This window comes from Triturus cristatus, chromosome 1_2 (genome assembly GCF_964204655.1).
Source record: "Triturus cristatus chromosome 1_2, aTriCri1.1, whole genome shotgun sequence".
Lineage (NCBI taxonomy): Eukaryota > Metazoa > Chordata > Amphibia > Caudata > Salamandridae > Triturus > Triturus cristatus.
In genome coordinates this window covers 29401119-29427982 of record NC_140580.1, presented here as the reverse complement: position 1 = coordinate 29427982, position 26864 = coordinate 29401119, and the positions used below count along the sequence as shown (strand labels likewise).

The 26864-nt window shown below is 44.5% G+C and overlaps 1 protein-coding gene across 3 annotated transcripts in view; it reads left to right on the top strand.

Moving 5' to 3' along the window:
* PPFIA4 (PPFI scaffold protein A4) overlaps positions 1-26864 on the top strand; it is a 3163248-nt gene that overhangs the window by 819850 nt on the left and 2316534 nt on the right. The gene's annotated exons all lie outside the window — the stretch shown is intronic.

Here is a 26864-nt window from a genome sequence, read left to right as displayed (position 1 = left end):
ATGATGTTAGGGGGAATGTATTTTGCTGACATACCTAATGTTGGTGTATGATGGATGTGTGGAGCATCACCCATCCTATGTGTGTGGGGGGCAGGAGTGATGGGCAACATAACCCCTATGAGTGAGGGTGGCAGTAGTGATGGGCAACAGGTCCCCTATGAGTGGGGGTGGCAGTAGTGATGGGTAACATGTCCCCTATGAGTGGGGGTAGCAGTAGAGATGGGCAAGAGGTCCCCTGTGAGTGGGGGTGGCAGGAGTGATGGGCAACAGGTCCCCTGTGTGTGGGGGTGGCAGGAGTGTTGGGCAACATAACCCCTATGAGTGGGGGTGGCAGGGGTGATGGGCAACAGGTCCCCTAGGAGTGGGGGTGGCAGGAGTGATGGGCAACATAGTCCCTATGTGTGGGGGTTGCAGGAGTGATGGGCAACATAACCCCTATGTGTGGGGGTGGCAGGAGTGATGGGAAACATAACCCCTATGAGTGGGGGTGGCAGTACTGATGGGCATGAGGTCCCCTATGTGTGGGGGTGGCAGGTGTGATGGGCAACATAACCTCTATGAGTGGGGGTGGCAGGGGTGATGGGCAACAGGTCCCCTATGAGTGGGGGTGGCAGGAGTGATGGGCAACATAGTCCCTATGTGTGGGGGTGGCAGGAGTGATGGGCAACATAACCCCTATGTGTGGGGGTGGCAGGAGTGATGGGCAACATAACCCTTATGAGTGGGGGTGGCAGGGGTGATGGGCAACAGGTCCCCTATGAGTGGAGGTGGCAGGAGTGATGGGAAACACAGTCCCATGTGTGGGGCTGGCAGAAATGATGGGCAACATAACCCCTATGAGTGGGGGTGGCAGTAGTGATGGGCAACAGGTCCCCTATGAGTGGGGGTGGCAGGAGTGATGGGCAACATAGTCCCTATGTCTGGGGGTGGCAGGAGTGATGGGCAACATAACCCCTATGAGTGGGGGTGGCAGTAGTGATGGGAACATAACCCCTATGTGTGGGGGTGGCAGGAGTGATGGGCAACAGGTCCCCTATGAGTGGGGGTGGCAGGGGTGATGGGGCAACAGGTCCCCTATGTGTGGGGGTGGCAGGAGTGATGGGCAACAGGTCCCCTATGAGGGGGGGTGGCAGTAGTGATGGGCACAGGTCCCCTATGAGTGGGGCTGGTAGTGGTGATGGCCATGCAACCCCTATGTTGGCCTTATGCTAGTGGACAGGATATTGATCCTCTGGGTGGGTGTGACATTTGGTGGGTACGTGTCATTTGTTTGTGTGGGTGTCTGACTTACCGTCTGCGCTGTCCGCGTCTGTTCCTGATCCGGTCATAGATGTACAGTACTGGTATGACCTGCGCGATGGGATTCATGATGTGTTCGTCTCGTACACGCTGCTTGTTGCTCCGTCTTGTACCCGTTGCTAGCTGGTCCGCCTCATAGCCGTGGATTGTGTTCTGGCGCGAATCATACCTGATATGCTGCTTTCCCGGATGCTGTTACGTGCTGTACGTGGCGACCCGTCCGGAGAGTATGATTTGCGCATCGTACTTGTCCAGCCAGAAACTGCTGTGGGTACTGCTTCCGGGCAGCTCGGTTTGGCGATTGGAGGTTTGGCTCGTACGGAAAATGAAGCTTGAATCGCAGCCTACGTGTCGGTCGGATTTGTGTCAGTTATGCGCATCGTAATTCATCGCCCGGACAGACCGGCTCCGGGTACGAGTTGGTCGCAAGGTAAGGCTACGAAAAGCTCTCGGTGAGCTGTCCGATCGGAATCGACCCCTAAATGTATGCATTTTCTGTATGATTTTGTTTTTAAAACATGAGGCTGACAAAACAGCTTGTATGTAGGCCAGATCTAAAAATGAAACTTAATTGTTTAATTCTTTTTAAATGCATCCTTTTTTTCTTTAAGGAAAACAGGCTTCATTTAAAAAAATGCTTTATTTAAAAGCAATCCTAGACATGGTGGTCTTCTGAACCCTGTGGTGTCCATAGCTCCTAATGAGTCGCAAAGTGCCACCTACCTCACTAATATTCATGAGGTAGGTTGATTTACAACCCACTGGGAATCGCTGATTAAAAGATCTAAGGTTTCTTACATTAGGAGTTGAGATTTCATAAATGCGATTCGGTAAGAATTGCAATTTGTAAAACGCAATTCCTAATGTTTGTACATCTGAGTCTTGGTTACCCAGTTGCAAAGTCGCCAGCTCCTAGCATTCTACTTTTCCACGCCTATTGGAAACTTCTCATCAGTAGCAATAATGTTCTTCACTAGTACAGCATCTTAAACTTAACCAAAGAGGCTCCCCCATCTGCCTCACACAAAAGATGTACACTATATATTTCTATTTTATAGAATGGTTGAAGTGCATGTAATTTCATGATTGAAATGTTAGTCAGTAACAGGGTTGAGTTAAGAGAGAGTACAAGTCTGTCAGAGTACTTGGAATGGAAGTAGATCTATACAACAAAATAGTAAATTTGAACAAACAAAATCTGCACTTTCTTTTCACAGAAGCTAGCTAGAGAGAAGGCATGTATTTCTTGGACATACACTTAGCCACATCGCCAACTACAATGGATAGAATAGAAAAGAATACGCACAACCTTCCATCAACAACCACTCAAAAAACATCTCACATATTTGTATCTCTAGAGAATAAACCGCACAGTATCAGATCCTGTTGGGTTTATGAACAAGAGAATAAGATATGCAAGAAATTCAAGTCAAGGGGGTACCCAGAAACCATACTGGGAGAAGTTAGAAAGAAAATTGCCTTGAAAAATAAAGAACAAGCTTTACAATGCAGTACAAAACTGAGAAAAAGAGACAGGGGTGTGTCTCAAACTTTTACAAACACAGTATGTTTGTCAAAAGAACCACAAGGTAACTGTGAAATATATTAGACGCATTCTTCGACAGAAACTCATTTTTATCAAAGAAATAGGAATGTCGATGAACTGACCAGCAGAAATAGGATTTAGGGCCTTACCACTACTAAAATGAACATAGGTACATTCCTGTATTTCAATTGCAACAATTGTCACGCTGTTATTATATGTAACACTGCATAAACTTATTGGAATTTCCTAGTGGGTGATATGTGAGTAAAACCAAGAAAACGTAAGACCCACTTGAATGAACACAAGTTACCTACACACTAGCAATGCTAAATCACCCATTGTGATTAAGATTCTACATGGAACAAGACTTCCAACTTTGGCTTATACTCACATGAAAATCTTTAATAATTCATTACACAGGGCAAGAAGGAAGACTGGTAAGTCAACAGTCTTCCCCAACATCACTTACATTAAAGAGACTTCATAAACAAAAACATCACCCAGAAAATCTTTTTTCATGACAATTACAGACATTACTGTATTTCAGAGAAGTCTCCATTTTTAAGCCATGATGAAAACTGTTTCTTCTTTAGTACCATGTTAGACACAAAAAAGATTGATTTAATCATCACATGATCGTATCACAATGCTAAGAAATGTACCTACAAAGAAGAGGAGTCACTTAGCCTGTAAGAAACATAAAATAAGCTTCAGATGTACACCAACGGGTATGGGTCACATTATAATGTCATCATGCAACAATGTCAAGAAATAAATTTGCAAACAAGAAGGCATGACAATAAAGTAAGAACATAGACCCCAAAACCATCACAGGATTTCGACTAGGATGAGTTGAATATGTATACGCTTGCATTGAAAACGATTTGTAAGGTAACTTGGTGAGGCCAGTGACACAAAAAAGAGCATTTGATATTGACCATTAGGTTGATTTGTGGTAATGTTATTGTCAGTCAATTGGAACAGGCCGAAACTGAGCTTTGTTTCAAATGACTAATTTTGGGGGTAAAGACACTGATTTCTCTAGTTCTCACAAAAATGAGTCTCTGGACATTATAGTTCAATGGAGGACTGTCAACATATCTTAAATATTGATCTTATCTATGAACAATACTTATATGTTTGTGATAGTAACCCGGAGGGGTGATTTCAAAATATATATGTATATATATTTGAAATACTTACGTGCAATGCTCTGTTGACGTATTCCAGTATATCACATAAGGAACACATTATTTTTACATTGTGGTGTGAAAACATGAGTTATGGTTTGTTGCTTTCATTTTTCACAGGTGGACATAAAGAACAAATATCCTCCTGATGAACTAAAGGGAATTGGAAGTGTATTGAATAGAAGCTATAATACAATGTTTCTGATAGGTTTAAGGAATATTGAACCACATGAAAGAAAATTCTACCTAAAATCATGTTGGAAATAGAGAGTATTAAAAAGCAATGTATGCAAATAAATAAAAACAAATCAATCTTTGAAATCAAGTAAGATTCAAAGAATTAGATTTTTAACATTATCAATAAGGGTGGGCATCGTGCTCCGCTTCGCCCACGGAGTGCACGTAGCGCTGCCTGCTTCGCCGTTTACGAAGTAGGCATAGCAGGCAGCGCTTCGCCCACGCCGCTGTGAAGCGGAGCTGCCCGCCACCCGCCTGCCCTCATTTTAAAATACTTTAAAGAATATAAAAAGTAAATAAAAGACCTTACCTGCAGTGCGGCGAGTGAGTTTTGTTGGATCATCAAACATCACTGTTTTATGTTTGTAAGTCACTTTACATGTACAGGGATTAATGAAGCCAAACCTAGCATTTATAGCCCTCAGAGGTAGTCATAGGGCCAAAAACCTTTTCCTCATATCTACTCTGACTTTAACTACAACTTCAGAAAAATTACGTTTATACATTGGCCATACAATCTATTTCTTTATTTTAACAGCATTAAGAATGTTCAGATCAGTATGCTCTAAAAATAAGTTAGAAGCAGAACTTGAACCTAATATTCAAGTATTTAGTAGGAGGAAGATCCAAGACTTTTTGAAAAATGGAACAGGGTCAGAACCTTCCACATTTTTGGTTAACCCATAAATTATGAAATTATTTCTGTGGTTTCTGTTTTCAAGATCTTTAGTGTGCCTCTTTGAGTCCTTCCTTTCCAATTGCATCTTGTCCATTTTAGTGTCAGTATCTTGAATATCAATAAATCTGTGTTCCAACTCTGAGACTCTGTTATCCATAAAAGACCATTTGTCCTCAAGATTATGTACGAATTTGGTAGTATCTTCATTAAATGTTTTTTAATGCTTTAAATTCCTCTAGTATTAACTCCATTGAGGTAGGTGCATACGATTTTACAGGAGACAGCGGATCCATTTTCAATCACTTGTATGTCAAGAAAGGCAAATTTTTAGTTGACGTTTAAGATTTAGGAATGACCACATTAAGTGATTCAGATTTTTGAGTTGGTGCCTCTGCCATTATTAAAACTGTGTTTTGAATGATTGTATTATGCAGAGGTTTCCAGCAGCGTACTCTCCCCATAAACTGTTATGTGGGACGGTGTACAGAAGAAGACATTTTCAAAAGTTAACAGCAATGAGAGAATATATTTTGCACTGGAAACCTCTAGTAGAAAATATTGTAGAGCTCTGTAAGAGGGCTGCACTATATAGAAATAAATCTATAGCTTTCTGCTGTGTATATTATAGTTAAGAAAATGGAAAAAGTACCATAAACTTGAAGCAAAGTCGCCCAAAGATAAAGATAGAGACCCTAATCCTCCTCATGGTATTGATTGAGTCACAATTGCAGCCAGAAATGATTTTTAGGTGAGGCGGCACCAAAAATATCCAAATCGCCTCACCAATGGATGTCAATTAGCAGATATGTTGCTTATAAGTTATAATCCATGAAATGGCTACTTCCTCCATATCCTGGAAGTGGAAGATCCAAATATTTGTGCCATGCCAAATTCTAAGTTGTGAAGGAGTTGGGGCATCAGCATGCTATCTGTTAATTCCAGGTTTACCTCATAAGAAAAATAGGCAAATAGCTTGTTAAATGGAGCTGAGTAGGTTGTTACTACACAAAATGGTATCAGTTCCTATGATTGGCAGTACCAAAGTGGTGAGCTGCCTGGGGGGTTGAGAAGATAGTAGTGGTAGGTAAGGTTCGTGGTGATGTCTAAGGTGTAGGCCAGGTACTCCTAGGTGGTTTTCCAAGTGCCCTCACACACCCTTGCGGGTGCAAAGCATCATCATCAGGCGTTGCTCCTCGTGGGGGTGGCGCTGCAGTCCCTCACGGGCCCTTCAAGAGGGCTCTCTTTTGGAGATCTTTTGATTGGAGTAGCCGTAGTTGTGCGTGCGGGTGTGTGGGGATGGTGGGTGATGTGGTGAGGCTAAAAAGACCTATAGGAACCCCAAGTAGTTTATTAATGAGTCCTATGGGTCTGGTTAAAATCTAACGGGGAGTGGTGCCTGAATAGTACTCAGGATAAGTAAGGGGAAGGTAGGTAGTTCTGTTACTCTCGACCCGTATATAGTGAAATTAGAGTGAGAGTGAGAACGTGTGGTGGGTGGTCAACATGTTTCGCGCTTCCCAACGGTCCCTAACGGATCCGTAGCGCTTCGTCAGGACCAAAAGAAAAATGATAACAAAAATAGTAGATATAGGTCAATACGTATCCTATGTATCCATAGTTGAGGGATCCCGTTGTATACGGGTCCCTAAGCACGAACCTAAAAGGAGAGGGAGGGGAACAAAGAGGGAATAGGGAGACAAAAAAGGCAAACTGTAGTGGTCAGCAACAAATCCAGGGGGCGTGCTACATATCCCTGGTGTCAAAACCCGTCCGTGCGAAGAAATACTCGCATGATGGTTGTGCCACATGCCAAGGGAGGGGGGTGGGTGCAAGAAAGACTAGTAGATCTATCGACTCTGTGGGTGTATTGGGCGCGCAGGCTAACTCAATGCGAGGCGCATGCATTGTGGACAAATCCACAGTGCTGAGTTCATGCAGGGTCATAGAGGAAGGCATAACTGAGCATATTGTGCTGGTGTCTAATGATCGACTGGTGACCAATGGAGCTACTTGTTGCCGACATCCCTCGTGGTCTACCATAGTGCATAGTGAGTCGTGCGGGGTTAACAGGGGGTCATGACTGCTATGGTTGAACCGGTGTCTTAACGGTCGATATGTGTCAGGTGAGACAGCTTCATAACGACAAGTCTAGATGTCTTAACATGTGCGATAGGATATAAGTGCCGGTGAGATGACTCAGCAGTTACCCGTGCACGAGACTATTCTACATGGTGGGGGGCGGCAAACTGACGTGGGTAGTAAAGCTGGTAGACCTACCCAGAGGAATTAGGGTCCAGGCTATACTGGATAAAGATCAGCTGGGGCGCGGGGCGCCAGCTAAAAAAAGACAACCAGCGTGGGATTAGCAATAACACTGCGGGGAAGGGGGGAGGGGGAAGACGGAGAGAGACAACATATTAGTTTAAAAGAGCCCTGTGGGACTGGCTGGGCGGGGTAATGATAGTACAAACAGAGCTCAGTACGGAAGCTGAAGTCAAGTACTTACTTAAGCCCCGGGTATTCTTCTCTGAACACCTACGTGCCTCCAGGATCGCCGGTAGTCGACATAGTTTGGAGGCACAATTTATGTCCAACGTTAATTGGATACTCGACCCGGAGCAGCGATGATTGGGCACTCAACCCGGAACAGCTGGGTGTGTCGAAGGAAGAGTAGGAGGACTGTCTTTCCACGCAGCTTTGTGTGGCGGCCATGTTGGAATGGTCCCACACTCAGAAAAAGGTAAATAAAGTAAGTCAGGGGTATAATGGTGTAGGAGTCACCGTACAGAGGAATATTCAGAAGGGGACACGAGGGTGTATCGACAGTTGTACGTAGAGACTGGACCCAAATGGAAATGTCTCGTGATCCCGCATTGAGATGGTAGACTGATAGTAACACTACCCTCTGTGGTTGGGACGTCGGCCATCTTGAAACGGGTCTAAGGAATACCAAAGTGTGTATATGGTTAAGAAGATGGGGTGGTCTTCATTAAGGTACAGGAGTTGTGGATGGCGGGTATAATATAGTAGGGTCCGTCCCTGATGTACGCGTGTCATCGTATGGGTATCTCTATGTCAAAGATCTGAGATGACACGTGAGGGGGTGTAAACAGGTGGTGCATCCATACTGCGCCCGTGTGGTGGTCCCACCATTTCATTGGATTGGATGATCCTTATTGTGGAAACAGCCAGGGAAGTTATTCGGTTGCTAAACGTGGAGATATTAGAACTGGAAGATAAACTTAAACTGTCCAGTGGCCTCGAAGAAGGAAAAAAGAAATTAGAAGAAATCACTCTGGAACTGGAATCATTCAGTGAATATCTTCTCAAAAGAAAAACCGATAAGCTCAGGAAGGACATTAGATTGTTCTCCCAGGAACGGACATACCCATATCTATCAGATAACTTTTATACTCAATCAGGTGAGTATACCGCTGGTCAACAACACACCTATAAACGAGTTGTCACCTTTTCTGACACCACCGATTCTGACAGTGAGGGATCTCCACACTATAACCCACGATTCGACACAGAGAACTATCTGGGACAGAGTCGTTTTTTAGGCAATCGAAGGGGTGGTTTTCGCCCCAGATATCAAAACCGATATTCAAACCAATATCGAGGCCAATACCAAAACCCCCACTCGAGTGGCAATTTCCAGGAACCTCAAACAGCCCAGAGGTTCCAGGAACCAGCACAACCACAGCGATATATCCGTACACGCCACAACCAATACTGGAGAAAGTAACCAAAATCCCAGTCTTTAACCTGTCGGACCAAACTATGGACAATTCCACCGAAACCCTCCTCACGAAGGGCCTTTCCTTTGTCCCTGCGATGAACCTTAACAAATTCGAACTTATCAAGGACCTTCACGCATTTTTTCGTAAAATACGTCTTAAAATTTTCTTTCTAAATTCTATTGACCCTGTATCCAACGACAATTTATCGGGTCTCAAACCACCATCTAATTTCACACCCAACGTTGAACAAGTTGGCAAGGAAGTGGAATGCTTTGAAAAGGCGGTCCTCAATAAAGTCCACAAAGTCCTTAAATTTGTACCATATGCCTCTGACAACATACTTAAACAAGAAAAACTGGCCCTTACCAAATTGAAACAGAATCCCGAAGTTACCATCAAACCCTGCGATAAGGGAGGGGGGATTGTCATTTTTAACACCTATGACTATAAATCTAAGATGAACAACCTATTGAACTCCCCCCAACACTATACCAGGATTCTGAATAACCCCGAACCCAAATTGAAAATGAGAATCCTTCGATTGGTAGAAACTGCCATTGCACGCGGAGAAATATGCCACCAAGAAGCAGAATTTCTCACCCCCACATTCACTAGGTTCCCCATTATCTATGGGGTTCCTAAGACGCATAAAAACCAAACTGATCCACCCCTCAGACCCATCGTTTCTACGATTGGGTCAGCGACAGAACCACTGTCGAAATACATTGACAAATTTCTCCAACCTATAGTGACCAATTTGGAATCTTATGTCAAAGACACCGGACATTTTATATCTAAGATCGAGGGTCTCCAATTCAACCATCAAAGAGAACTCCTAGTATCGATGGATATCGAATCTTTATATTCTAATATCCCTCAAAAAGATGCCCTTACTGTCATCAAAGACATCTTGGAAACTCAAACGACATTACACAACAGCATTTTTCTCATTGACTGCCTCAGAACAGTGCTAGAGGAAAACTACTTTGAATTTGATGGAGACATCTATCATCAAATCAAAGGAGTTAGCATGGGGGCCGCTTGTGCCCCAAGTGTAGCCTGTCTATACATGGGGCACTTTGAAAAAAAGAACATCTACAATGAAGTGGCCCCATACTATGAAAATATTCGATACTGGGCACGGTTTATCGACGACATCTTTTTCGTGTGGCAGGGCGAGAGAGATGTCTTAGATGAATTTTTAACCTGGATCAATCTTGCTGATTCAAACTTGAAATTCACTGCCCAAATTAGCAACACCAGGTTGGAATTCCTGGACGTGGAAGTCAAGCATGAAAATGCCCAACTTAATGTCTCACTTTTCACCAAACCAACATCTAGGAATACCCTCCTCCACTTCGACAGTTTCCACCCATCCAGTCAAAAGAACAGCATTCCATTTGGTCAGTTTCTCCGGTTGCGCAGAAACTGTACCTCTGTTCAAGATTATCTTCATCATTCAGAAACCATGAAACTTAAATTTATCCAAAGAGGATACCCCAAGAAAGTAGTGCGCGATGCCTTTAAACGAGCACGCTACTACAACCGAGACGCTCTGTTTACCCCCAAAGAGAAAAAACAAACAGAACAACTGATATGCATTACCAAACATTCGGTACTTAACAACAAAATCCGACACATTGTAAACTCCCAATGGCATCTTCTCAACCTTGATGCCAACTCACCCAGGATCCCCAAACCACTATTTGCCTTCAGACGCAATAAAAACTTGAGGAATTTATTGGTCAAGGCCAAATACAACAGTCCCAAGCCATCACTGGTACAACGATCCATCACGGGCAACCAACCGGTCCGAGGCCACCACAAATGTGGAACATGTCATGCATGTGCGAACACCATGGTTGGCGAAAAGATCAACTTCCGCCACCGCTCAGTTGAACTGGGTGCAATGACCAACTGCCGAACCACCAACGTTATCTACGTTATCCTGTGCCCTTGTGAACTACCCTATGTTGGGGAAACGGGTAGGGAATGCAGGATACGCATCGTGAGCATAAATCAAACATCAGACGGAACAACCTCTCAGCCCCACTCGTTTCCCATTGGAAAGAGGCGGGTCACATTGAAAGCGATTTACGCTATTCAATCCTGGAAAAAATTCAGTGCCATAAGGGCGCCAATATCACCAATATCCGTAAAAAACGGGAGGTTTTTTGGATTTTTCTTCTAGACTCCCAGAAAAACGGCCTGAACGAATCCATTCCATGGGAAAACGCAATTTTATAAATCCTCCTGTTTGTTTCCCGCCAGCGGGGCAACTTTACGCTGTTAATCAATTCCATCTTGCTGTCCCTCCCGGGTCACTTCATTATATGCCCATTTTGGCCGCGTACAATATGGTTCTTTCACTATGTGTTTCCTCAGACCTTCCCTCTATCTTAGTTCCACTATTGCGACATTGCCCTTGCATTCTATGACTGATCAGAACATGGCTGAAAAATTAACCCCCATGTGTTGATTTCCGTGAATGTCGTTATAACTCGACGTTGTTCAGTGATTCGTTACATCTTTTTCTCGGATTCGTGCATTTCTGTTAAACAAGTGAGAAACTTTTACTCATTTCAGCACGTCACATGCTTTCTTCCGACTAGCCCTTGGACTATTCTTGTTTCCGAGAATTGAGCTTTAAACCTTCTCTTATTTCGGCATGGGCTTTGCCCTTCCCTGATTGGCCCCTGCTCGTCGAGACCATGCTATCCTGTGATTGGCCGACGGTTGTATTTAAAATACTGACGTTGCCCCCCTGCGTTTCCCGCGGTTCCTGGCTACGGCAACTTGTCATCCTCTACCTCGACCGGTGAGCCCCTTGTCGGCTCTGGACATGATGAAGCGATCATTAAGGTATTCACTCATCGGCACAGACCGTTTCTTTAATTGCGTTTAGCAGTTTGTTTACATCGCATGCAGCTTTCAGTCCATCATCTCCCCCGCGCGTCTGGGGTAACAATTTTGCTTCTTAGCGAGGTCGTTTTTCATTATGCTTCGCTCATATATTTTGTTTTCGTTATTTTTTGTGACAGCGTCACCGTTCTTCATTACTAATTTCACTTGCCATTGAGCGGCCATCCTCCGGAGATTTTACGTCACCATCTCTACCGTGAATTGAAAACTATCATTTATGCATGGTATACAGACCCTCCCAAGGTATTACGAAAGCGCGTTATCAGCATATTTATCGTTTTGGCTATCCATTTTCTCTGCTTAGCTAACACACATTGGTAACTGTTCTGTTTTACTTGATTTTTTTTTTTTTAACTCAGTAATCAATTCCGGTTTATTCATTCTCCTCAGCTAACCCCCGGACGCCACGGAGCTGACCTCCCCACTCGAGGGGACATTCCCTAAGGATTCAAGAACCTTTATTTTTGAGCTTAATATTACATTCGCCTCCAGGTAATAATCATTGGTTCCATTACTATCATCTACTTTCTATCAAGCACTTTACGAATTGTTCAGTCCTTCAACTCTTCGTTGTTTGATACACGTTACCGAGCTTATGCTGTTCATTTATTACCTTAAATTGATTCTTCGCTCGTGTTCTATTTGAGCTGACACCTTCGTCAGCACCATTCAGCCTGTTCTCTTAACCCTACAGGAATTCTCTAGTCAATTACTGCTTTCATCCTACCGTGTGATATCTGCATGAACTCTGAAGACTTATCCTATTACCCCCTCAGCCGCCCAGATTGAAAGGCAAGCTTAATCCCTCTTTTGCCTTTCTACCCTGACTTCAAGAGTGGACCACTAGTAAGCTCCACCGTGACTTATCTGATTTCACTTTCTTATTGTTTCCACTTTTTAGAACTCCATCGCAAGTGGTACTATCCCTCGCATTTTTTGCCATCTATTGCAACCATCATTGAGGTTTCGCCTCTTCTCGAGTTGGGTGAGACCCCATAATAGACATCAATAATCATTATTTTTTTTTTTATTTTATTTTTTGAAACCGTTTATTGCATTTTGAAAAAGTTACAGGTATGGGCCTACAACCACCCGGCCGGCCGCTAGAGTGACAAAAGCATATGACATACATACAGTAAGAGTCTCTTGGCGGTGCAGATTGGTAAAACAGGAGACATCAATAGCGCAGGCCGCATAACTCCAAGCCGACAATACGGTTTCCTTTTATCAAGACAGAACAACACAAAAAACCACACCCGCAAGGCAACCCGCAATCCAAAGTGACGGCACGTGCTCCGTAAGTGGGGGATCCCAACCAGCAGCAAAACTCTGAAGAGGGGAATGGGAGTAGATCAGGGACTGGGGAACCACGTGCCCACGGCTGAGGGAGGGGAGTCGGCTAGGGGGACGGAGCTGGCGAGGCAGCCGGTAGCAGTGGCGGCTCACAAATACCCCCGCGGTAGGCGTTCCAGGGGCCCCAGATTTTCACCCACGCCCCAGGCTTACCCCTCGCCACATACACTACCTTTTCACGAAACATACACCAATCCATATGTTCTTTCCAGGCCAACACCGCCGGGGGCCTCTGGGATCCCCACAATTGGGCAATGTCACGCTTAGCTATCATGTATCCCAGAGTCACCCACCGCGTCTGCGGGACCGAATAGTCATTTGGTTCCCACACATTCAGCAAGCATCTCCTCGCTTCAGGCAACAGCGCGACACGCGTAACCACACGCAGAACCTTATGCACACCACGCCAGAATCGCTCCACCTTTGGGCACTCCCACAGTATATGCATGAAAGTTGCCAAAGCACCACAGCCACGCTTACACAATCCGTCACCAGCAAAGCCCATACGTAGAAGCCTTGGCCCCGTCACGTAAACCCGGTGAAGGATCTTAAGCTGGACGAAGCGAAGGCGAGCCGGGATGGCCACCTCCTTCGGAGAGGCCACCGCGGAAATCCAATCCTCGTCGTCCAGTTCCAGCCCGTCGGCAACCCAGGCCTCGCGGAGACTAATCAGCAGGCACGATCTGTCGTTGATCAGTTTTTTATAATCAATAATCATTATTAACTCATTATATTTTCCCTTAGCAGTGATCGTTACCCTAATGTTTGATTTTCTGATACTGCTGGTATTTAGTTTTTTAGATCTGTCTTTGGTTCACTCATGGGTGGTCTATCCCATGAAAGATGACCAACGAGGTGCAAAAAAATTGTTTCTCTAGATTTAGATTGTCTTTTGAACATTGGTCGAAATATCTAATATCCAATTTATCTATATTGTACCGAATGTGAATGTCTATTTGTCACCTAAAGTCTGGTCTATCTGTGACCGGAGAATTAAGTTGTTTCATTATAGTATTTGATTTACTTTAACTTTGTTGAATGCTTAAAGCTCCAATCATGTATTGTAATTTATTCTGATACCGATATATCTCCCTCTTCCATTTCTTTCCTCTTAATTTTCCCTTTTTTTACATGTTACGTATCTGCAGGCCCCCTGAAATCAAAGAAAACGCCCTGAAGAAGGTGGCACCCTATTTAAGCGGGTGATTGCACCGAAACGCGCGTCGGCGTGTCCTACTGCCTTTGTTCTGACGCATCCCCCCCTTATGAGCCAGTGGTGCCTGACCCTAGACACCCTTACACTACGAGGAGTTATTCCCTCTGCTCACCTTTTTTCTCTCAACTTTTAAGAAGAGTTAATGTATGTTTTTACCATTTAAGATTGATTGTGTATGAATGTATTGTATGCCTGATTATTTGATTGTCATTTAATTGTACATTTACTCTTTTCAATCCCCTATGGGGGCCCACTTTCGATTACTTTGTGTATTTTGCATTATCAACTATCATACTTTTTGTATTTATTTGCTATCTAGGAGCTATTTGTAAACTCACTTATTGAATTTTCTGTATTATATAATTTATAAAAAAATAATAATAAAAATATCATAATTCCATCATCAACTCCCTGTTGCTTTCTATTAATGTGTGTTCCTTTCTTTATGGTGGCAAATTTAGCTATTGAATCAGAGAGATCTCCTTGATCCATTGATATATGTTAAGGTAGAGCTTATTTTCTTGAGTTGTTGATGAGCTTATTTTCCCCTTCGCTCTCCTTATTATCTAAATTGGGGTACCCCTGTTTCTAGTGGTCCCACCATTTCAGGCAGTAAAGTGAGGTACTAATCACCCATTAATTAATGGGATGGGAGCGTCGGCCATTGTGGGTCCAAGATACTGTTCATGTTTATGTGTCAGTAGAATGACTAGTTGTGTTTGGTTACACATAGGTGTGGTCGTAGATGAATGTGATTGATCAGAAAGGTGCTCATAATCTGACATTCAGTGTTGAAGGTGGTGACACATCTTTAGTGAGGGTACGAAGGCTTCAGGTGTCTGCACACAGAACCTCTCATGTGTCCACACATTTTTTGAAGCTGCAGTTCTAATTACAAGTGGGAGGAGACCCGTAGTATAGGTTTGGAGATAGACGCATAATGGGTGAAGGTCCAGTGGGTACTGGTAATAACACATAAACCCTCTCATGTGTTCACTCATAAAAACTGCAATAATCTATATGCACATGGTCAGAAAGCCGTAGAAATGGTGTGGGGATAGAGCATGGGGTCAGGGCTACTGTCAGAGTATGTAGGTGTCGGGCCTGCAGAGGATGGCAGAATAGGGCTATGATGGCCGATGTTATGGATTGAGGGAACTCCATGGGATGTCGTCGTTGAGACCTGTGACATCCGTGCGGAGTCTAAAGACCCAGCGTTGTTCTGTTTTGAACAGGTTGGTTGGTGTCCATGAAGGATTGTGGTCAATCACAGTCCATTTGAGACTGTCAGGGGAGTGGTTGTGTTCCAGGAAATGATTCTGCAGTCTGGTCTGTGTTTTTTTGCACCGTATTGTGCTTTTGTGTTCTCCGATGCGGGTTTTGACAGGTCTAGTTGTCATGCCTATGTATCGGAGTCCGCACGGGCAAGAAATCAGATAAATGCAGTTTTTGGTATTACAGTTGGTGTGGCGTCTTAATTGCCAAGGTCTAGGAAGGCCTAGGTCCAACTCTTTCACAGGTTTGGTCTGGGGGCAGACAGTACAGGAGCCACATGGGAAATGGCCTACAACCGGGGGTAGTGCCCACAGAGTTTCTCGTGGTTTAGAGTTCCTTCTGGGGCGAGTATGCACCAGGAGGTCTCTTAAGTTCTGAGTACGTTTGAACGAAAAGAGGGGGCAGGGACCGGGGTCAAAGGAACCAGTTTTGAGTATTTTCCAATGACGTTTCACTATCCTCTGGATGTTGTTTGAGAGAGGGGTGAAAGATGTCACGCAGGTCAGTGCCAGGTTCTCTGATTTGGTCTTTGTTTCTAATAGTGCATCACGGTTGTTATTCCTGGCCCTTTTGTGAGCTGTTTTAATGATGCTGGTGGGATACTTCCTGGTTATGAGATTCTTTTCCAGGATGGCTGCTTGAGCTTCGAACTCATTGAGGGTGTTACAGTTCCTTCTCAATCTGAGGAACTGACCTACAGGGAGGTTGTCCCTCAATGCTTTCGGGTGGTGGCTCTGATAGAGTAGGAGGCTATTCCTATCAGATGGTTTCCTGTAGTTCGTAGTTAGTAAGCAGCCATCTTTCAAGGATATAGAGAGATCCAGGAAGGGAATCGACTCATGAGAGTGGGTACCTGTGAATTTGAGGAAAGGATTGATGGTATTCATCCATGCGAAGAAAGCAACACATTCATCTGTACTCCCTCTCCAGAAAACAAGGATGTCATCAATGTAGCGCCGCCATAGAAGGATATTGTTTTGGAAGGGGTTGGTAGGATTTTGGATTTTGTCTTCTTCCAGTTTGGCCATGTATAGACAGGCCAGGCTCGGCGCAAAAGTACTCCCCATGCATGTGCCCTGTATTTGATGGTAAAGTTTGTTGTTAAACTCGAAAAAGTTTTCTTTGAGCGCGAGTTGGGCACATTCGCAGATAAACGGTATGGGAGTGATATATGGCCATGGGTCCAGAGAGTGTAGCGCATCTTCTAGGACCATCAGAGTGTCGTCCTGGGGTATATTGGTGTATAGTGCAACTACATCTAGGGTCACCAAAAGGTCGATCGTGTCAGGGGAGCTGAACTGGTGTATTAGATTGAGTACTTCCATGGTATCTTTCAGGTAGGTAGGGGTTCTTTCTACGAGTGGTCGTAAGAAGAAATCACAGAATTTACTCAGTGGTTCTAATACAGAGTTAATCCCTGACACTATAGGTCGGCCTGGGGGGGGGTTGATACCCTTATGGATTTTGGGGAGACAGTAGAAGAATGGTGTACGTGGATTAGTTTGATTGAGAAATGCAGCTTCATCATGTGAAATCCAGTCTTCAGCTTCGGCTTCAGTGGTGATGTTCTGTATTCTGGTCATCAAACGTTTCGTAGGGTCCACGTTGATTGGTTGGTAATATTGTATGTCGGCGAGCTGGCGTTCGCATTCTGCTTCATAGACATCCTTGTCCAGGATGACGATTGCTCCACCCTTATCAGCAGGTTTAAGAATAATGGACTGGTCGTCTGTGAATTCGGTGAGGGTGAGTCGTTCTCTTTTCGAGAGGTTGTCAAAATGATGGTTGGGGGTCGTGTCGACGACATCTTTCAGGACCGCTTGCTCGAAGGTGAGAACCTCATTAGGTGTCATGGCCGATGTGGGGGTGAACTTTGATTTGTTCTTGAGTCCAGTCCCTATCGTGGGAGTTTCCGGTTTCCCTTCAAAGAAAGCTCTCAGTCGGATCTTTCTGAAGAACTGGTGGAGTTCCTGGTGAAGTCTAAAGTCGTCTTCTCTTGGGGTGGGAACGAAGCCAAGGCCCTTATCCAAGATTCTTTGTTCGTCCATCGTCAGAATTCTGGTAGACAGGTTGACTACGAGGGTTTGGGTGTCCTGCTCCTCAGGGTCATCTGTTCTTGGTCTTTCCAATGTACGTTCCTTGGTCCTGTTCTTCTTCTGCCTCTTCCTCTGCCCCTCCCTCTGTTTAGAAAAGGTGGGTTCTCGAATTGGTGGTACTGAGGCACTAGAGGGTTAGGACCTAGGTGGGGGTTCCACACAGGTTGGGGGCCCATCCAGGGTCCCTGGTATACGGGTGGTTGGTATGGGACACCCGGGAAGCCTTGGAATAGTGGAGGAGGTTGTGATGTATTCCGGTAGCCTCCACGGTACCTGGGTTTCCTGTTCTCATAGCTTGAATGGCTATTAGAGGAATTAGATCCTGATGAATAAATGCTACTAGCATCGTCCGATGTTTCGGTGGTTTGAAAGACATAGTCTTCCTTAGTGTAGGGGTAAACCTTCTCCTTATCAAATCGTTTCACGTCCTTTTGAAGTTGGTTAATTTTCTGTTTTGTCAGATATTCCTTATGTTCGTTCATCTCTTGGTTGATCTCAGACAGGCGAGACTTAAAGGTCGTGATAGAAATGCCTGTCTTTAATCTATTTTCAGAGAGAGTAATCTGAATCAGAAGTTCATCTGATAGGCGTTTGGCTGTATTAATAATAAGTACCAGCCAGTCTCTGGTGCACTTCCATGAGATGCGAGACCATTCTCGTCTAAAGGTGAGATCTTCTAAAAAGATTCTTGGTGCAAGAGAGATAAGAAGACCATTGGGAGCGATGTTGGCTCTGAGATACTCAGTCATAATGGTACCGTGCAGGGCGGTCTTAATCTGTAGTCTTCTCAAGGTTTGGAGAGATTTCCAATCGTCGTCTCTACTCCCTGATGGGAGATTACCATCTTCTGCTAGTAAGGAGGGTGCCCTCAAAATTTCTGCTACTGTTTCATCGTCGAAACAGAGACCGGGGTCTTCCATGGTGGAGAGTGATAGGTAAGGTCAATCTTGTGTGGAAGGGAGGCGGGAGGTGGGGCAGAAAAGGAATATAGGGGAAAGAAGGTCCCACGGCAAAATGCCGTGCCAAAATCGTAATCACACTAAGAGGGGGACCAGGAGCAAGAGTTAAGAAGCAGGTCCTGTACCAGCGCTCCTAAGATAGCTTACTACACAAAATGGTATCAGTTCCTATGATTGGCAGTACCAAAGTGGTGAGCTGCCTGGGGGGTTGAGAAGATAGTAGTGGTAGGTAAGGTTCGTGGTGATGTCTAAGGTGTAGGCCAGGTACTCCTAGGTGGTTTTCCAAGTGCCCTCACACACCCTTGCGGGTGCAAAGCATCATCATCGGGCGTTGCTCCTCGTGGGGGTGGCGCTGCAGTCCCTCACGGGCCCTTCAAGAGGGCTCTCTTTCGGAGATCTTTTGATTGGAGTAGTCGTAGTTGTGCGTGCGGGTGTGTGGGGATGGTGGGTGATGTGGTGAGGCTAAAAAGACCTATAGGAACCCCAAGTAGTTTATTAATGAGTCCTATGGGTCTGGTTAAAATCTAACGGGGAGTGGTGCCTGAATAGTACTCAGGATAAGTAAGGGGAAGGTAGGTAGTTCTGTTACTCTCGACCCGTATATAGTGAAATTAGAGTGAGAGTGAGAACGTGTGGTGGGTGGTCAACATGTTTCGCGCTTCCCAACGGTCCCTAACGGATCCGTAGCGCTTCGTCAGGACCAAAAGAAAAATGATAACAAAAATAGTAGATATAGGTCAATACGTATCCTATGTATCCATAGTTGAGGGATCCCGTTGTATACGAGTCCCTAAGCACGAACCTAAAAGGAGAGGGAGGGGAACAAAGAGGGAATAGGGAGACAAAAAAGGCAAACTGTAGTGGTCAGCAACAAATCCAGGGGGCGTGCTACATATCCCTGGTGTCAAAACCCGTCCGTGCGAAGAAATACTCGCATGATGGTTGTGCCACATGCCAAGGGAGGGGGGTGGGTGCAAGAAAGACTAGTAGATCTATCGACTCTGTGGGTGTATTGGGCGCGCAGGCTAACTCAATGCGAGGCGCATGCATTGTGGACAAATCCACAGTGCTGAGTTCATGCAGGGTCATAGAGGAAGGCATAACTGAGCATATTGTGCTGGTGTCTAATGATCGACTGGTGACCAATGGAGCTACTTGTTGCCGACATCCCTCGTGGTCTACCATAGTGCATAGTGAGTCGTGCGGGGTTAACAGGGGGTCATGACTGCTATGGTTGAACCGGTGTCTTAACGGTCGATATGTGTCAGGTGAGACAGCTTCATAACGACAAGTCTAGATGTCTTAACATGTGCGATAGGATATAAGTGCCGGTGAGATGACTCAGCAGTTACCCGTGCACGAGACTATTCTACGTGGTGGGGGGCGGCAAACTGACGTGGGTAGTAAAGCTGGTAGACCTACCCAGAGGAATTAGGGTCCAGGCTATACCGGATAAAGATCAGCTGGGGCGCTGGGCGCCAGCTAAAAAAAGACAACCAGCGTGGGATTAGCAATAACACTGCGGGGAAGGGGGGAGGGGGAAGACGGAGAGAGACAACATATTAGTTTAAAAGAGCCCTGTGGGACTGGCTGGGCGGGGTAATGATAGTACAAACAGAGCTCAGTACGGAAGCTGAAGTCAAGTACTTACTTAAGCCCCGGGTATTCTTCTCTGAACACCTACGTGCCTCCAGGATCGCCGGTAGTCGACATAGTTTGGAGGCACAATTTATGTCCAACGTTAATTGGATACTCGACCCGGAGCAGCGATGATTGGGCACTCAACCCGGAACAGCTGGGTGTGTCGAAGGAAGAGTAGGAGGACTGTCTTTCCACGCAGCTTTGTGTGGCGGCCATGTTGGAATGGTCCCACACTCAGAAAAAGGTAAATAAAGTAAGTCAGGGGTATAATGGTGTAGGAGTCACCGTACAGAGGAATATTCAGAAGGGGACACATGAGGGTGTATCGACAGTTGTACGTAGAGACTGGACCCAAATGGAAATGTCTCGTGATCCCGCATTGAGATGGTAGACTGATAGTAACACTACCCTCTGTGGTTGGGACGTCGGCCATCTTGAAACGGGTCTAAGGAATACCAAAGTGTGTATATGATTAAGAAGATGGGGTGGTCTTCATTAAGGTACAGGAGTTGTGGATGGCGGGTATAATATAGTAGGGTCCGTCCCTGATGTACGCGTGTCATCGTATGGGTATCTCTATGTCAAAGATCTGAGATGACACGTGAGGGGGTGTAAACAGGTGGTGCATCCATACTGCGCCCGTGTGGTGGTCCCACCATTTCAGGCAGTAAAGTGAGGTACTAATCACCCATTAATTAATGGGATGGGAGCGTCGGCCATTGTGGGTCCAAGATACTGTTCATGTTTATGTGTCAGTAGAATGACTAGTTGTGTTTGGTTACACATAGGTGTGGTCGTAGATGAATGTGATTGATCAGAAAGGTGCTCATAATCTGACATTCAGTGTTGAAGGTGGTGACACATCTTTAGTGAGGGTCCGAAGGCTTCAGGTGTCTGCACACAGAACCTCTCATGTGTCCACACATTTTTTGAAGCTGCAGTTCTAATTACAAGTGGGAGGAGACCCGTAGTATAGGTTTGGAGATAGACGCATAATGGGTGAAGGTCCAGTGGGTACTGGTAACAACACATAAACCCTCTCATGTGTTCACTCATAAAAACTGCAATAATCTATATGCACATGGTCAGAAAGCCGTAGAAATGGTGTGGGGATAGAGCATGGGGTCAGGGCTACTGTCAGAGTATGTAGGTGTCGGGCCTGAGTAGGTTGTGACATGCCTCCATACAAAAAATGTGTCCCTCCTGCATGAAGAAAATTGATAGCGGACCACGGGCGCAGAGAGTTTTAGCTATGCGTCCATCCTGTTTGGTACACATGCCATGCCTCAGCATTGTTTAGTTTTGCATTGCCTGCTGAGATGGTCAAGATGAATTCCTTGACTCTCATAAGTTTCCATTTGCTGGTTTCATATTTTCTTTTTCAATTAGTTTTTCTCAATTTGGGTTTAGTGCATTAGCTTGAAAGAAGCAGTAAAGAATATTTGTAGTATAAATTAGGGCATTAAGAAAAAAACAAAGATTACCAGCTTGTGAGAAATATTTTTATTTCTATTATGTAAAGGTGGCCAGTGCATTGGTAAACCATCTAGATTTCAGGTCCCCTGTCTATCAAGAAAATCATAAACAATGTTAATTTAATGAGTCATTGAGGGAGTTGGAAATCAGGGCATGGGCAATAGTCACATACTTTCATTGGGCATAAAAGCGCATTGTTGAGCAGTCAAAGGTAGGCGGGTGGTTACATTTGCTCACCATGCCCCAGTATGGTCCACTAGATCCACCTAAACCATGCTTCGTGACAACTCCCCAATTCCTAACTGAAAAAACAGCTATGCAAGCCATACCCAATACACTATGTATAATGTGTATATCTCAAACTATTTATACCATTAAGAAACAATGCCTAAAAGTACAATGCCATTAAATAACGACACATATACAAAAGAAAAGATATTCATAGTTTTCCCATTGGTAGTGTTAATGGTAATCTGATATGCAGTCTGATCTGTTAGATTTATTGATGAAATTTGCATCAAAGAAGTGATCAAGAGCATTGCATGTGCTGTGTTTTATTTTAATGCTTGCCACTGTGTAGTTATAGTGAGGATGGAAAAGCATTTTCTGTTAGCTAATAACTTTTGCGTCATTTGACAAATCTTCATGAAAGTTTCCAAAAAGGGGTAATCCACCTCAGTTTCTTCCTGGAAAGGTATATGGTGTCCAGCAGGTGGGGGACAAGAAAAAAGGGAGGGAGTCCCAAAACATGTTTTCCCCATGCAACTTCTCATAGAAACGTTAGATAAAGGTGCACCAGAATCGACTGAGCAGAATTATACCACAATATATACCAAATTTGGTAGAAAACTAGAACACTACCCTGACAGTGTGCTATTGTGATTTGGTGTATTTCCGTTCAGTCGTTTTTGCAAAATATAGCTATCTAGAGATGCAGGAGTACCATGGGACTGAGGGTTTAAAAGATAAAATCTGATTGACTGACAACATCAACAAAGATGTTCGACTGCCATTTTTGGTGTCAAAGGGAGTAAATTGTTTAAGGGATACGTAAATAAAATAAATACAGTTGCTCTGTCATAAATCCTAAGGTATTAGCTTCTTAAAGTGATTTTAAGGAGCTATTTTCCATAGGCTTCATGACAGAGCAACTGTATTTATTTTATTTATTTACAGTAAAGCTAATGTGTTCTGGTGGTAATATCTATCTATCTATCTATCTATCTATCTATATATATATTCACAGGGACCATTTTCATTGGGGGAACACGCCTGGTAGGTGTAGCAGTGTGCGACCAATCTGGTTTAGCTTTATATTCAGGCTCCCTTGAGCCGGTGGAGTCGACGGACTCATGTTTACGCACCTGCGCGCTACGAGAGGTACTAGACCTGATACGATTTTAGCAGCTTACACAGCAACCCCACACATTTTCCTACTCCCTGCTGACGAGAGGCAACTACCTCGAAACACGTGTCCAGGGATGGCACACGCCACGCATACTTGCATTCACACTCGAGCATAGGTGTATCCGCCGACGCTGACCTTCAGGGACCATTTTCATTGGGGGAACACGCCTGGTAGGTGTAGCAGTGTGCGACCAATCTGGTTTAGCTTTATATTCAGGCTCCCTTGAGCCGGTGGAGTCGACGGACTCATGGTTACGCACCTGCGCGCTACGAGAGGTACTAGACCTGATACGATTTTAGCAGCTTACACAGCAACCCCACACATTTTCCTACTCCCTGCTGACGAGAGGCAACTACCTCGAAACACGTGTCCAGGGATGGCACACGCCACGCATACTTGCATTCACACTCGAGCATAGGTGTATCCGCCGACGCTGACCTTCAGGGACCATTTTCATTGGGGGAACACGCCTGGTAGGTGTAGCAGTGTGCGACCAATCTGGTTTAGCTTTATATTCAGGCTCCCTTGAGCCGGTGGAGTCGACGGACTCATGGTTACGCACCTGCGCGCTACGAGAGGTACTAGACCTGATACGATTTTAGCAGCTTACACAGCAACCCCACACATTTTCCTACTCCCTGCTGACGAGAGGCAACTACCTCGAAACACGTGTCCAGGGATGGCACACGCCACGCATACTTGCATTCACACTCGAGCATAGGTGTATCCGCCGACGCTGACCTTCAGGGACCATTTTCATTGGGGGAACACGCCTGGTAGGTGTAGCAGTGTGCGACCAATCTGGTTTAGCTTCAGGCACGTTATAGTTAGGAATTAGCATTTAAAAAACCTCAGAAATTCACTGAAAAAACCATAGGTTTCAGGGGTGTTATAGTTAGCTGGACTTTTCACTTGTACAAAACCATTGAAATTCCCCCGTTATAGTTAGTTCAGCTAACTATAACTCGGGCGCCCGCAATGCACTGCTGATGACGTCACATATTACATCACTCATGACATGGTCAGTGACATCACTCATGACATCACTGATGACATCTCAAATGACATCACTGATGACATCACTGATGACATCATCCAGTGAATGTGTGTTTTTCTGAAAATTAAATATGTTTTATATATGTATATCTCAAGGTCGATGGAAGAATAAATGGGTATATAAGTGTCTAAATGGATGATTTGTTTTTGAAAAATTGATTGTGTAACTGACTGATTAAGTGTATCATAGTGAATACATGGCTTAGTGAGTAATGTTTAAATATGTAAATATCTGTATCAGTCTCTCACTTTGTGTATAAGTGGCTGCATGGGTTGGTGAGTAGCTACATGGGTGTCTATATAGGTTATTAGTTGGTTTTTTGAGTATCAGTCTGAGTGTCTGCATGGTTCGGTGGGGGGTATTACGTAGTGCATAGGTGCATGAATGAGTGACTCACTGTTTGTATGAGTTGAACACAGTATGTGTGCAGGACTGTATGGGTGGATGAGTGTGTGTATGGGTGTGTTAGTGAGTGAATGACTGTCTCAATAGTGTCTTTATGAGTAACTACATATGTTTTAAACTAGTATATGTGACTATTGGTGTATATATGTGAGTATATGTGAGAGTGAGAGATTGAAAGAGTTCCTGTATGAATAAGTATGTGTTTCTATAAGTGATTGTTTAAAAGACTAAGTATGTGTAAGTTTCCGTAGAAGTAAGTGTGGTGGTGTGTGTATAACTGTATATGCAAGTAAATGTATGTTTGATTCTTTATTAGCATGAGTGACTATGTGTGTGAGTAACTCTATGGATGAGTGGCATTGTGTAACAGGATGTATAGGTGTATGAGTACATATGATGAGTGAGTACATGTATGAGTGACTGTATAGGACTGTTGGTGAATGAGTGGATGTGTATGTGGATCTTAGAATTACTGAAGAGGTTGTTGTAACTGGTATTGGTATGTCCATTGTTTTGAAAATTTTAGTCTCTATTTTTGAATGTGTGTATCAAAGGTTATATTAGGGTGAGAGGAGGTCTGCCACTCTATCACAAGGATGATGTCATCAGTGATGTCATCAGTGATGTCATTTGAGATGTCATCAGTGATGTCATGAGTGATGTCACTGACCATGTCATGAGTGATGTAATATGTGACGTCATCAGCAGTGCATTGCGGGCGCCCGAGTTATAGTTAGCTGAACTAACTATAACGGGGGAATTTCAATGGTTTTGTACAAGTGAAAAGTCCAGCTAACTATAACACCCCTGAAACCTATGGTTTTTTCAGTGAATTTCTGAGGTTTTTTAAATGCTAATTCCTAACTATAACGTGCCTGAAACCTATGTTTTTTTCTGTGAATTTCAAAGGTTTTTTAAATGCTAATTTCTAACTATGCCTACAGAGATAGGACATGTGAAGAAAGAAGAAAAAATGCACAGAAAGAAACAAAAGAAGTGCAGAAAGAAGCAACAGAAGTCCTCAAATACGAAGATAAGTGCAGGAAGAAGGATAACGTGCAGAAAGAACAAAAAGAAGAGCAGAAAGAAGCCTTGTTGCAAAATCATCCTGTACCCTCAACTTTTTCAGACGGATACTGGTGGTAACTGAGCCTGACTAACCAGTCCTAGAGCCAGTGCTATGTTAAAAGACACTTAGAATACAGTGAAAACACCTACATACACTAGGGAACATTATGCGTTGGGGTCCCCCTGTGATTAGCATGACCTCCTCTGTAAGCCCCTAGTATATAAGAGGGCATGGGGATTAAAACTACCTCTTAAAACAGGCCACAGGGCGTTTTTGCACACGTTAACTCAGGCCCCGTCCCCTCCCTTCACCACTGTGTAAACACGCCCTGTGTCCATTTTTAGTTGGGAGATTAAGTTCATTTGAATCCTGAGGGTCCCTGGGGTCCAACTAGCCCACTAGGTACCTCCAGTAAGTGCCACAGAGCTGCGTTGCAGAGAGGTGTAAAAAGTGGCACGGCCTGGACCACCTCTCTGCAATGCAGCTCAGTGGCGCTTACTGGAAGCACTTGGTGGGCTAGTTAGCCCCCAGGGGCCCTCAGTATTGAAGGGAAATTATATCCCCAATTTAAAACGTGCCATAGTGCGTGTTTGCACACGTCACCTCAGGCCCCGTCCCCTCCCTTCACCACTGTGTAAACGCGCCCTGTGGCTGTTCTAAGTTGAGAGATTAAGTCCCCTTGAATCCTAAGGGTCCCTAGGGTCAAACTAGACCACTAGGTACCTCCAGTAAGCGCCACAGAGCTGCGTTGCAGAGAGGTGTAAAAAGGGGCTTGGCCTCAGAACACCTGGCTGCAGCGCAGCTCCCTGGCGCATACTGGAGATACCTGTTGGGGGCGCGTTTGCAGAGTGCTGCACGGAGGGGGCATGGCCTCCTGCACGATGCCAGTCTTTTATTTATTTTAGTTTTTTAAGAAGGGGGGCTGTTTGGTTCCCCTTCTTATTCTAATTTATTGGCCCTGATGACCCCATCCCCCAGGGCCAGTCTCCTAATTATATTTTTTTGACCCCAATCCCCAGGGCCGGCCACTGTTTTTTATTATTTTTAAAAAATATATATTTATAGACACACCTAGGACATGCTGGACAAACCGTACGTACCTATCACCATGACGATTTGCGTGATATTCATTAAAAGGCGACTATGCATGCAATGAATCCACGTGGAATGTATTTACACCACTAGTGAAGCTCTGACATGTCTGATGCCCTACCGTGCCTAATCCCGGTAGACACCCTTGTCGTTTATTTATACAAACTTGGGTAGCTATTGACGGGCACATTTAATACACAT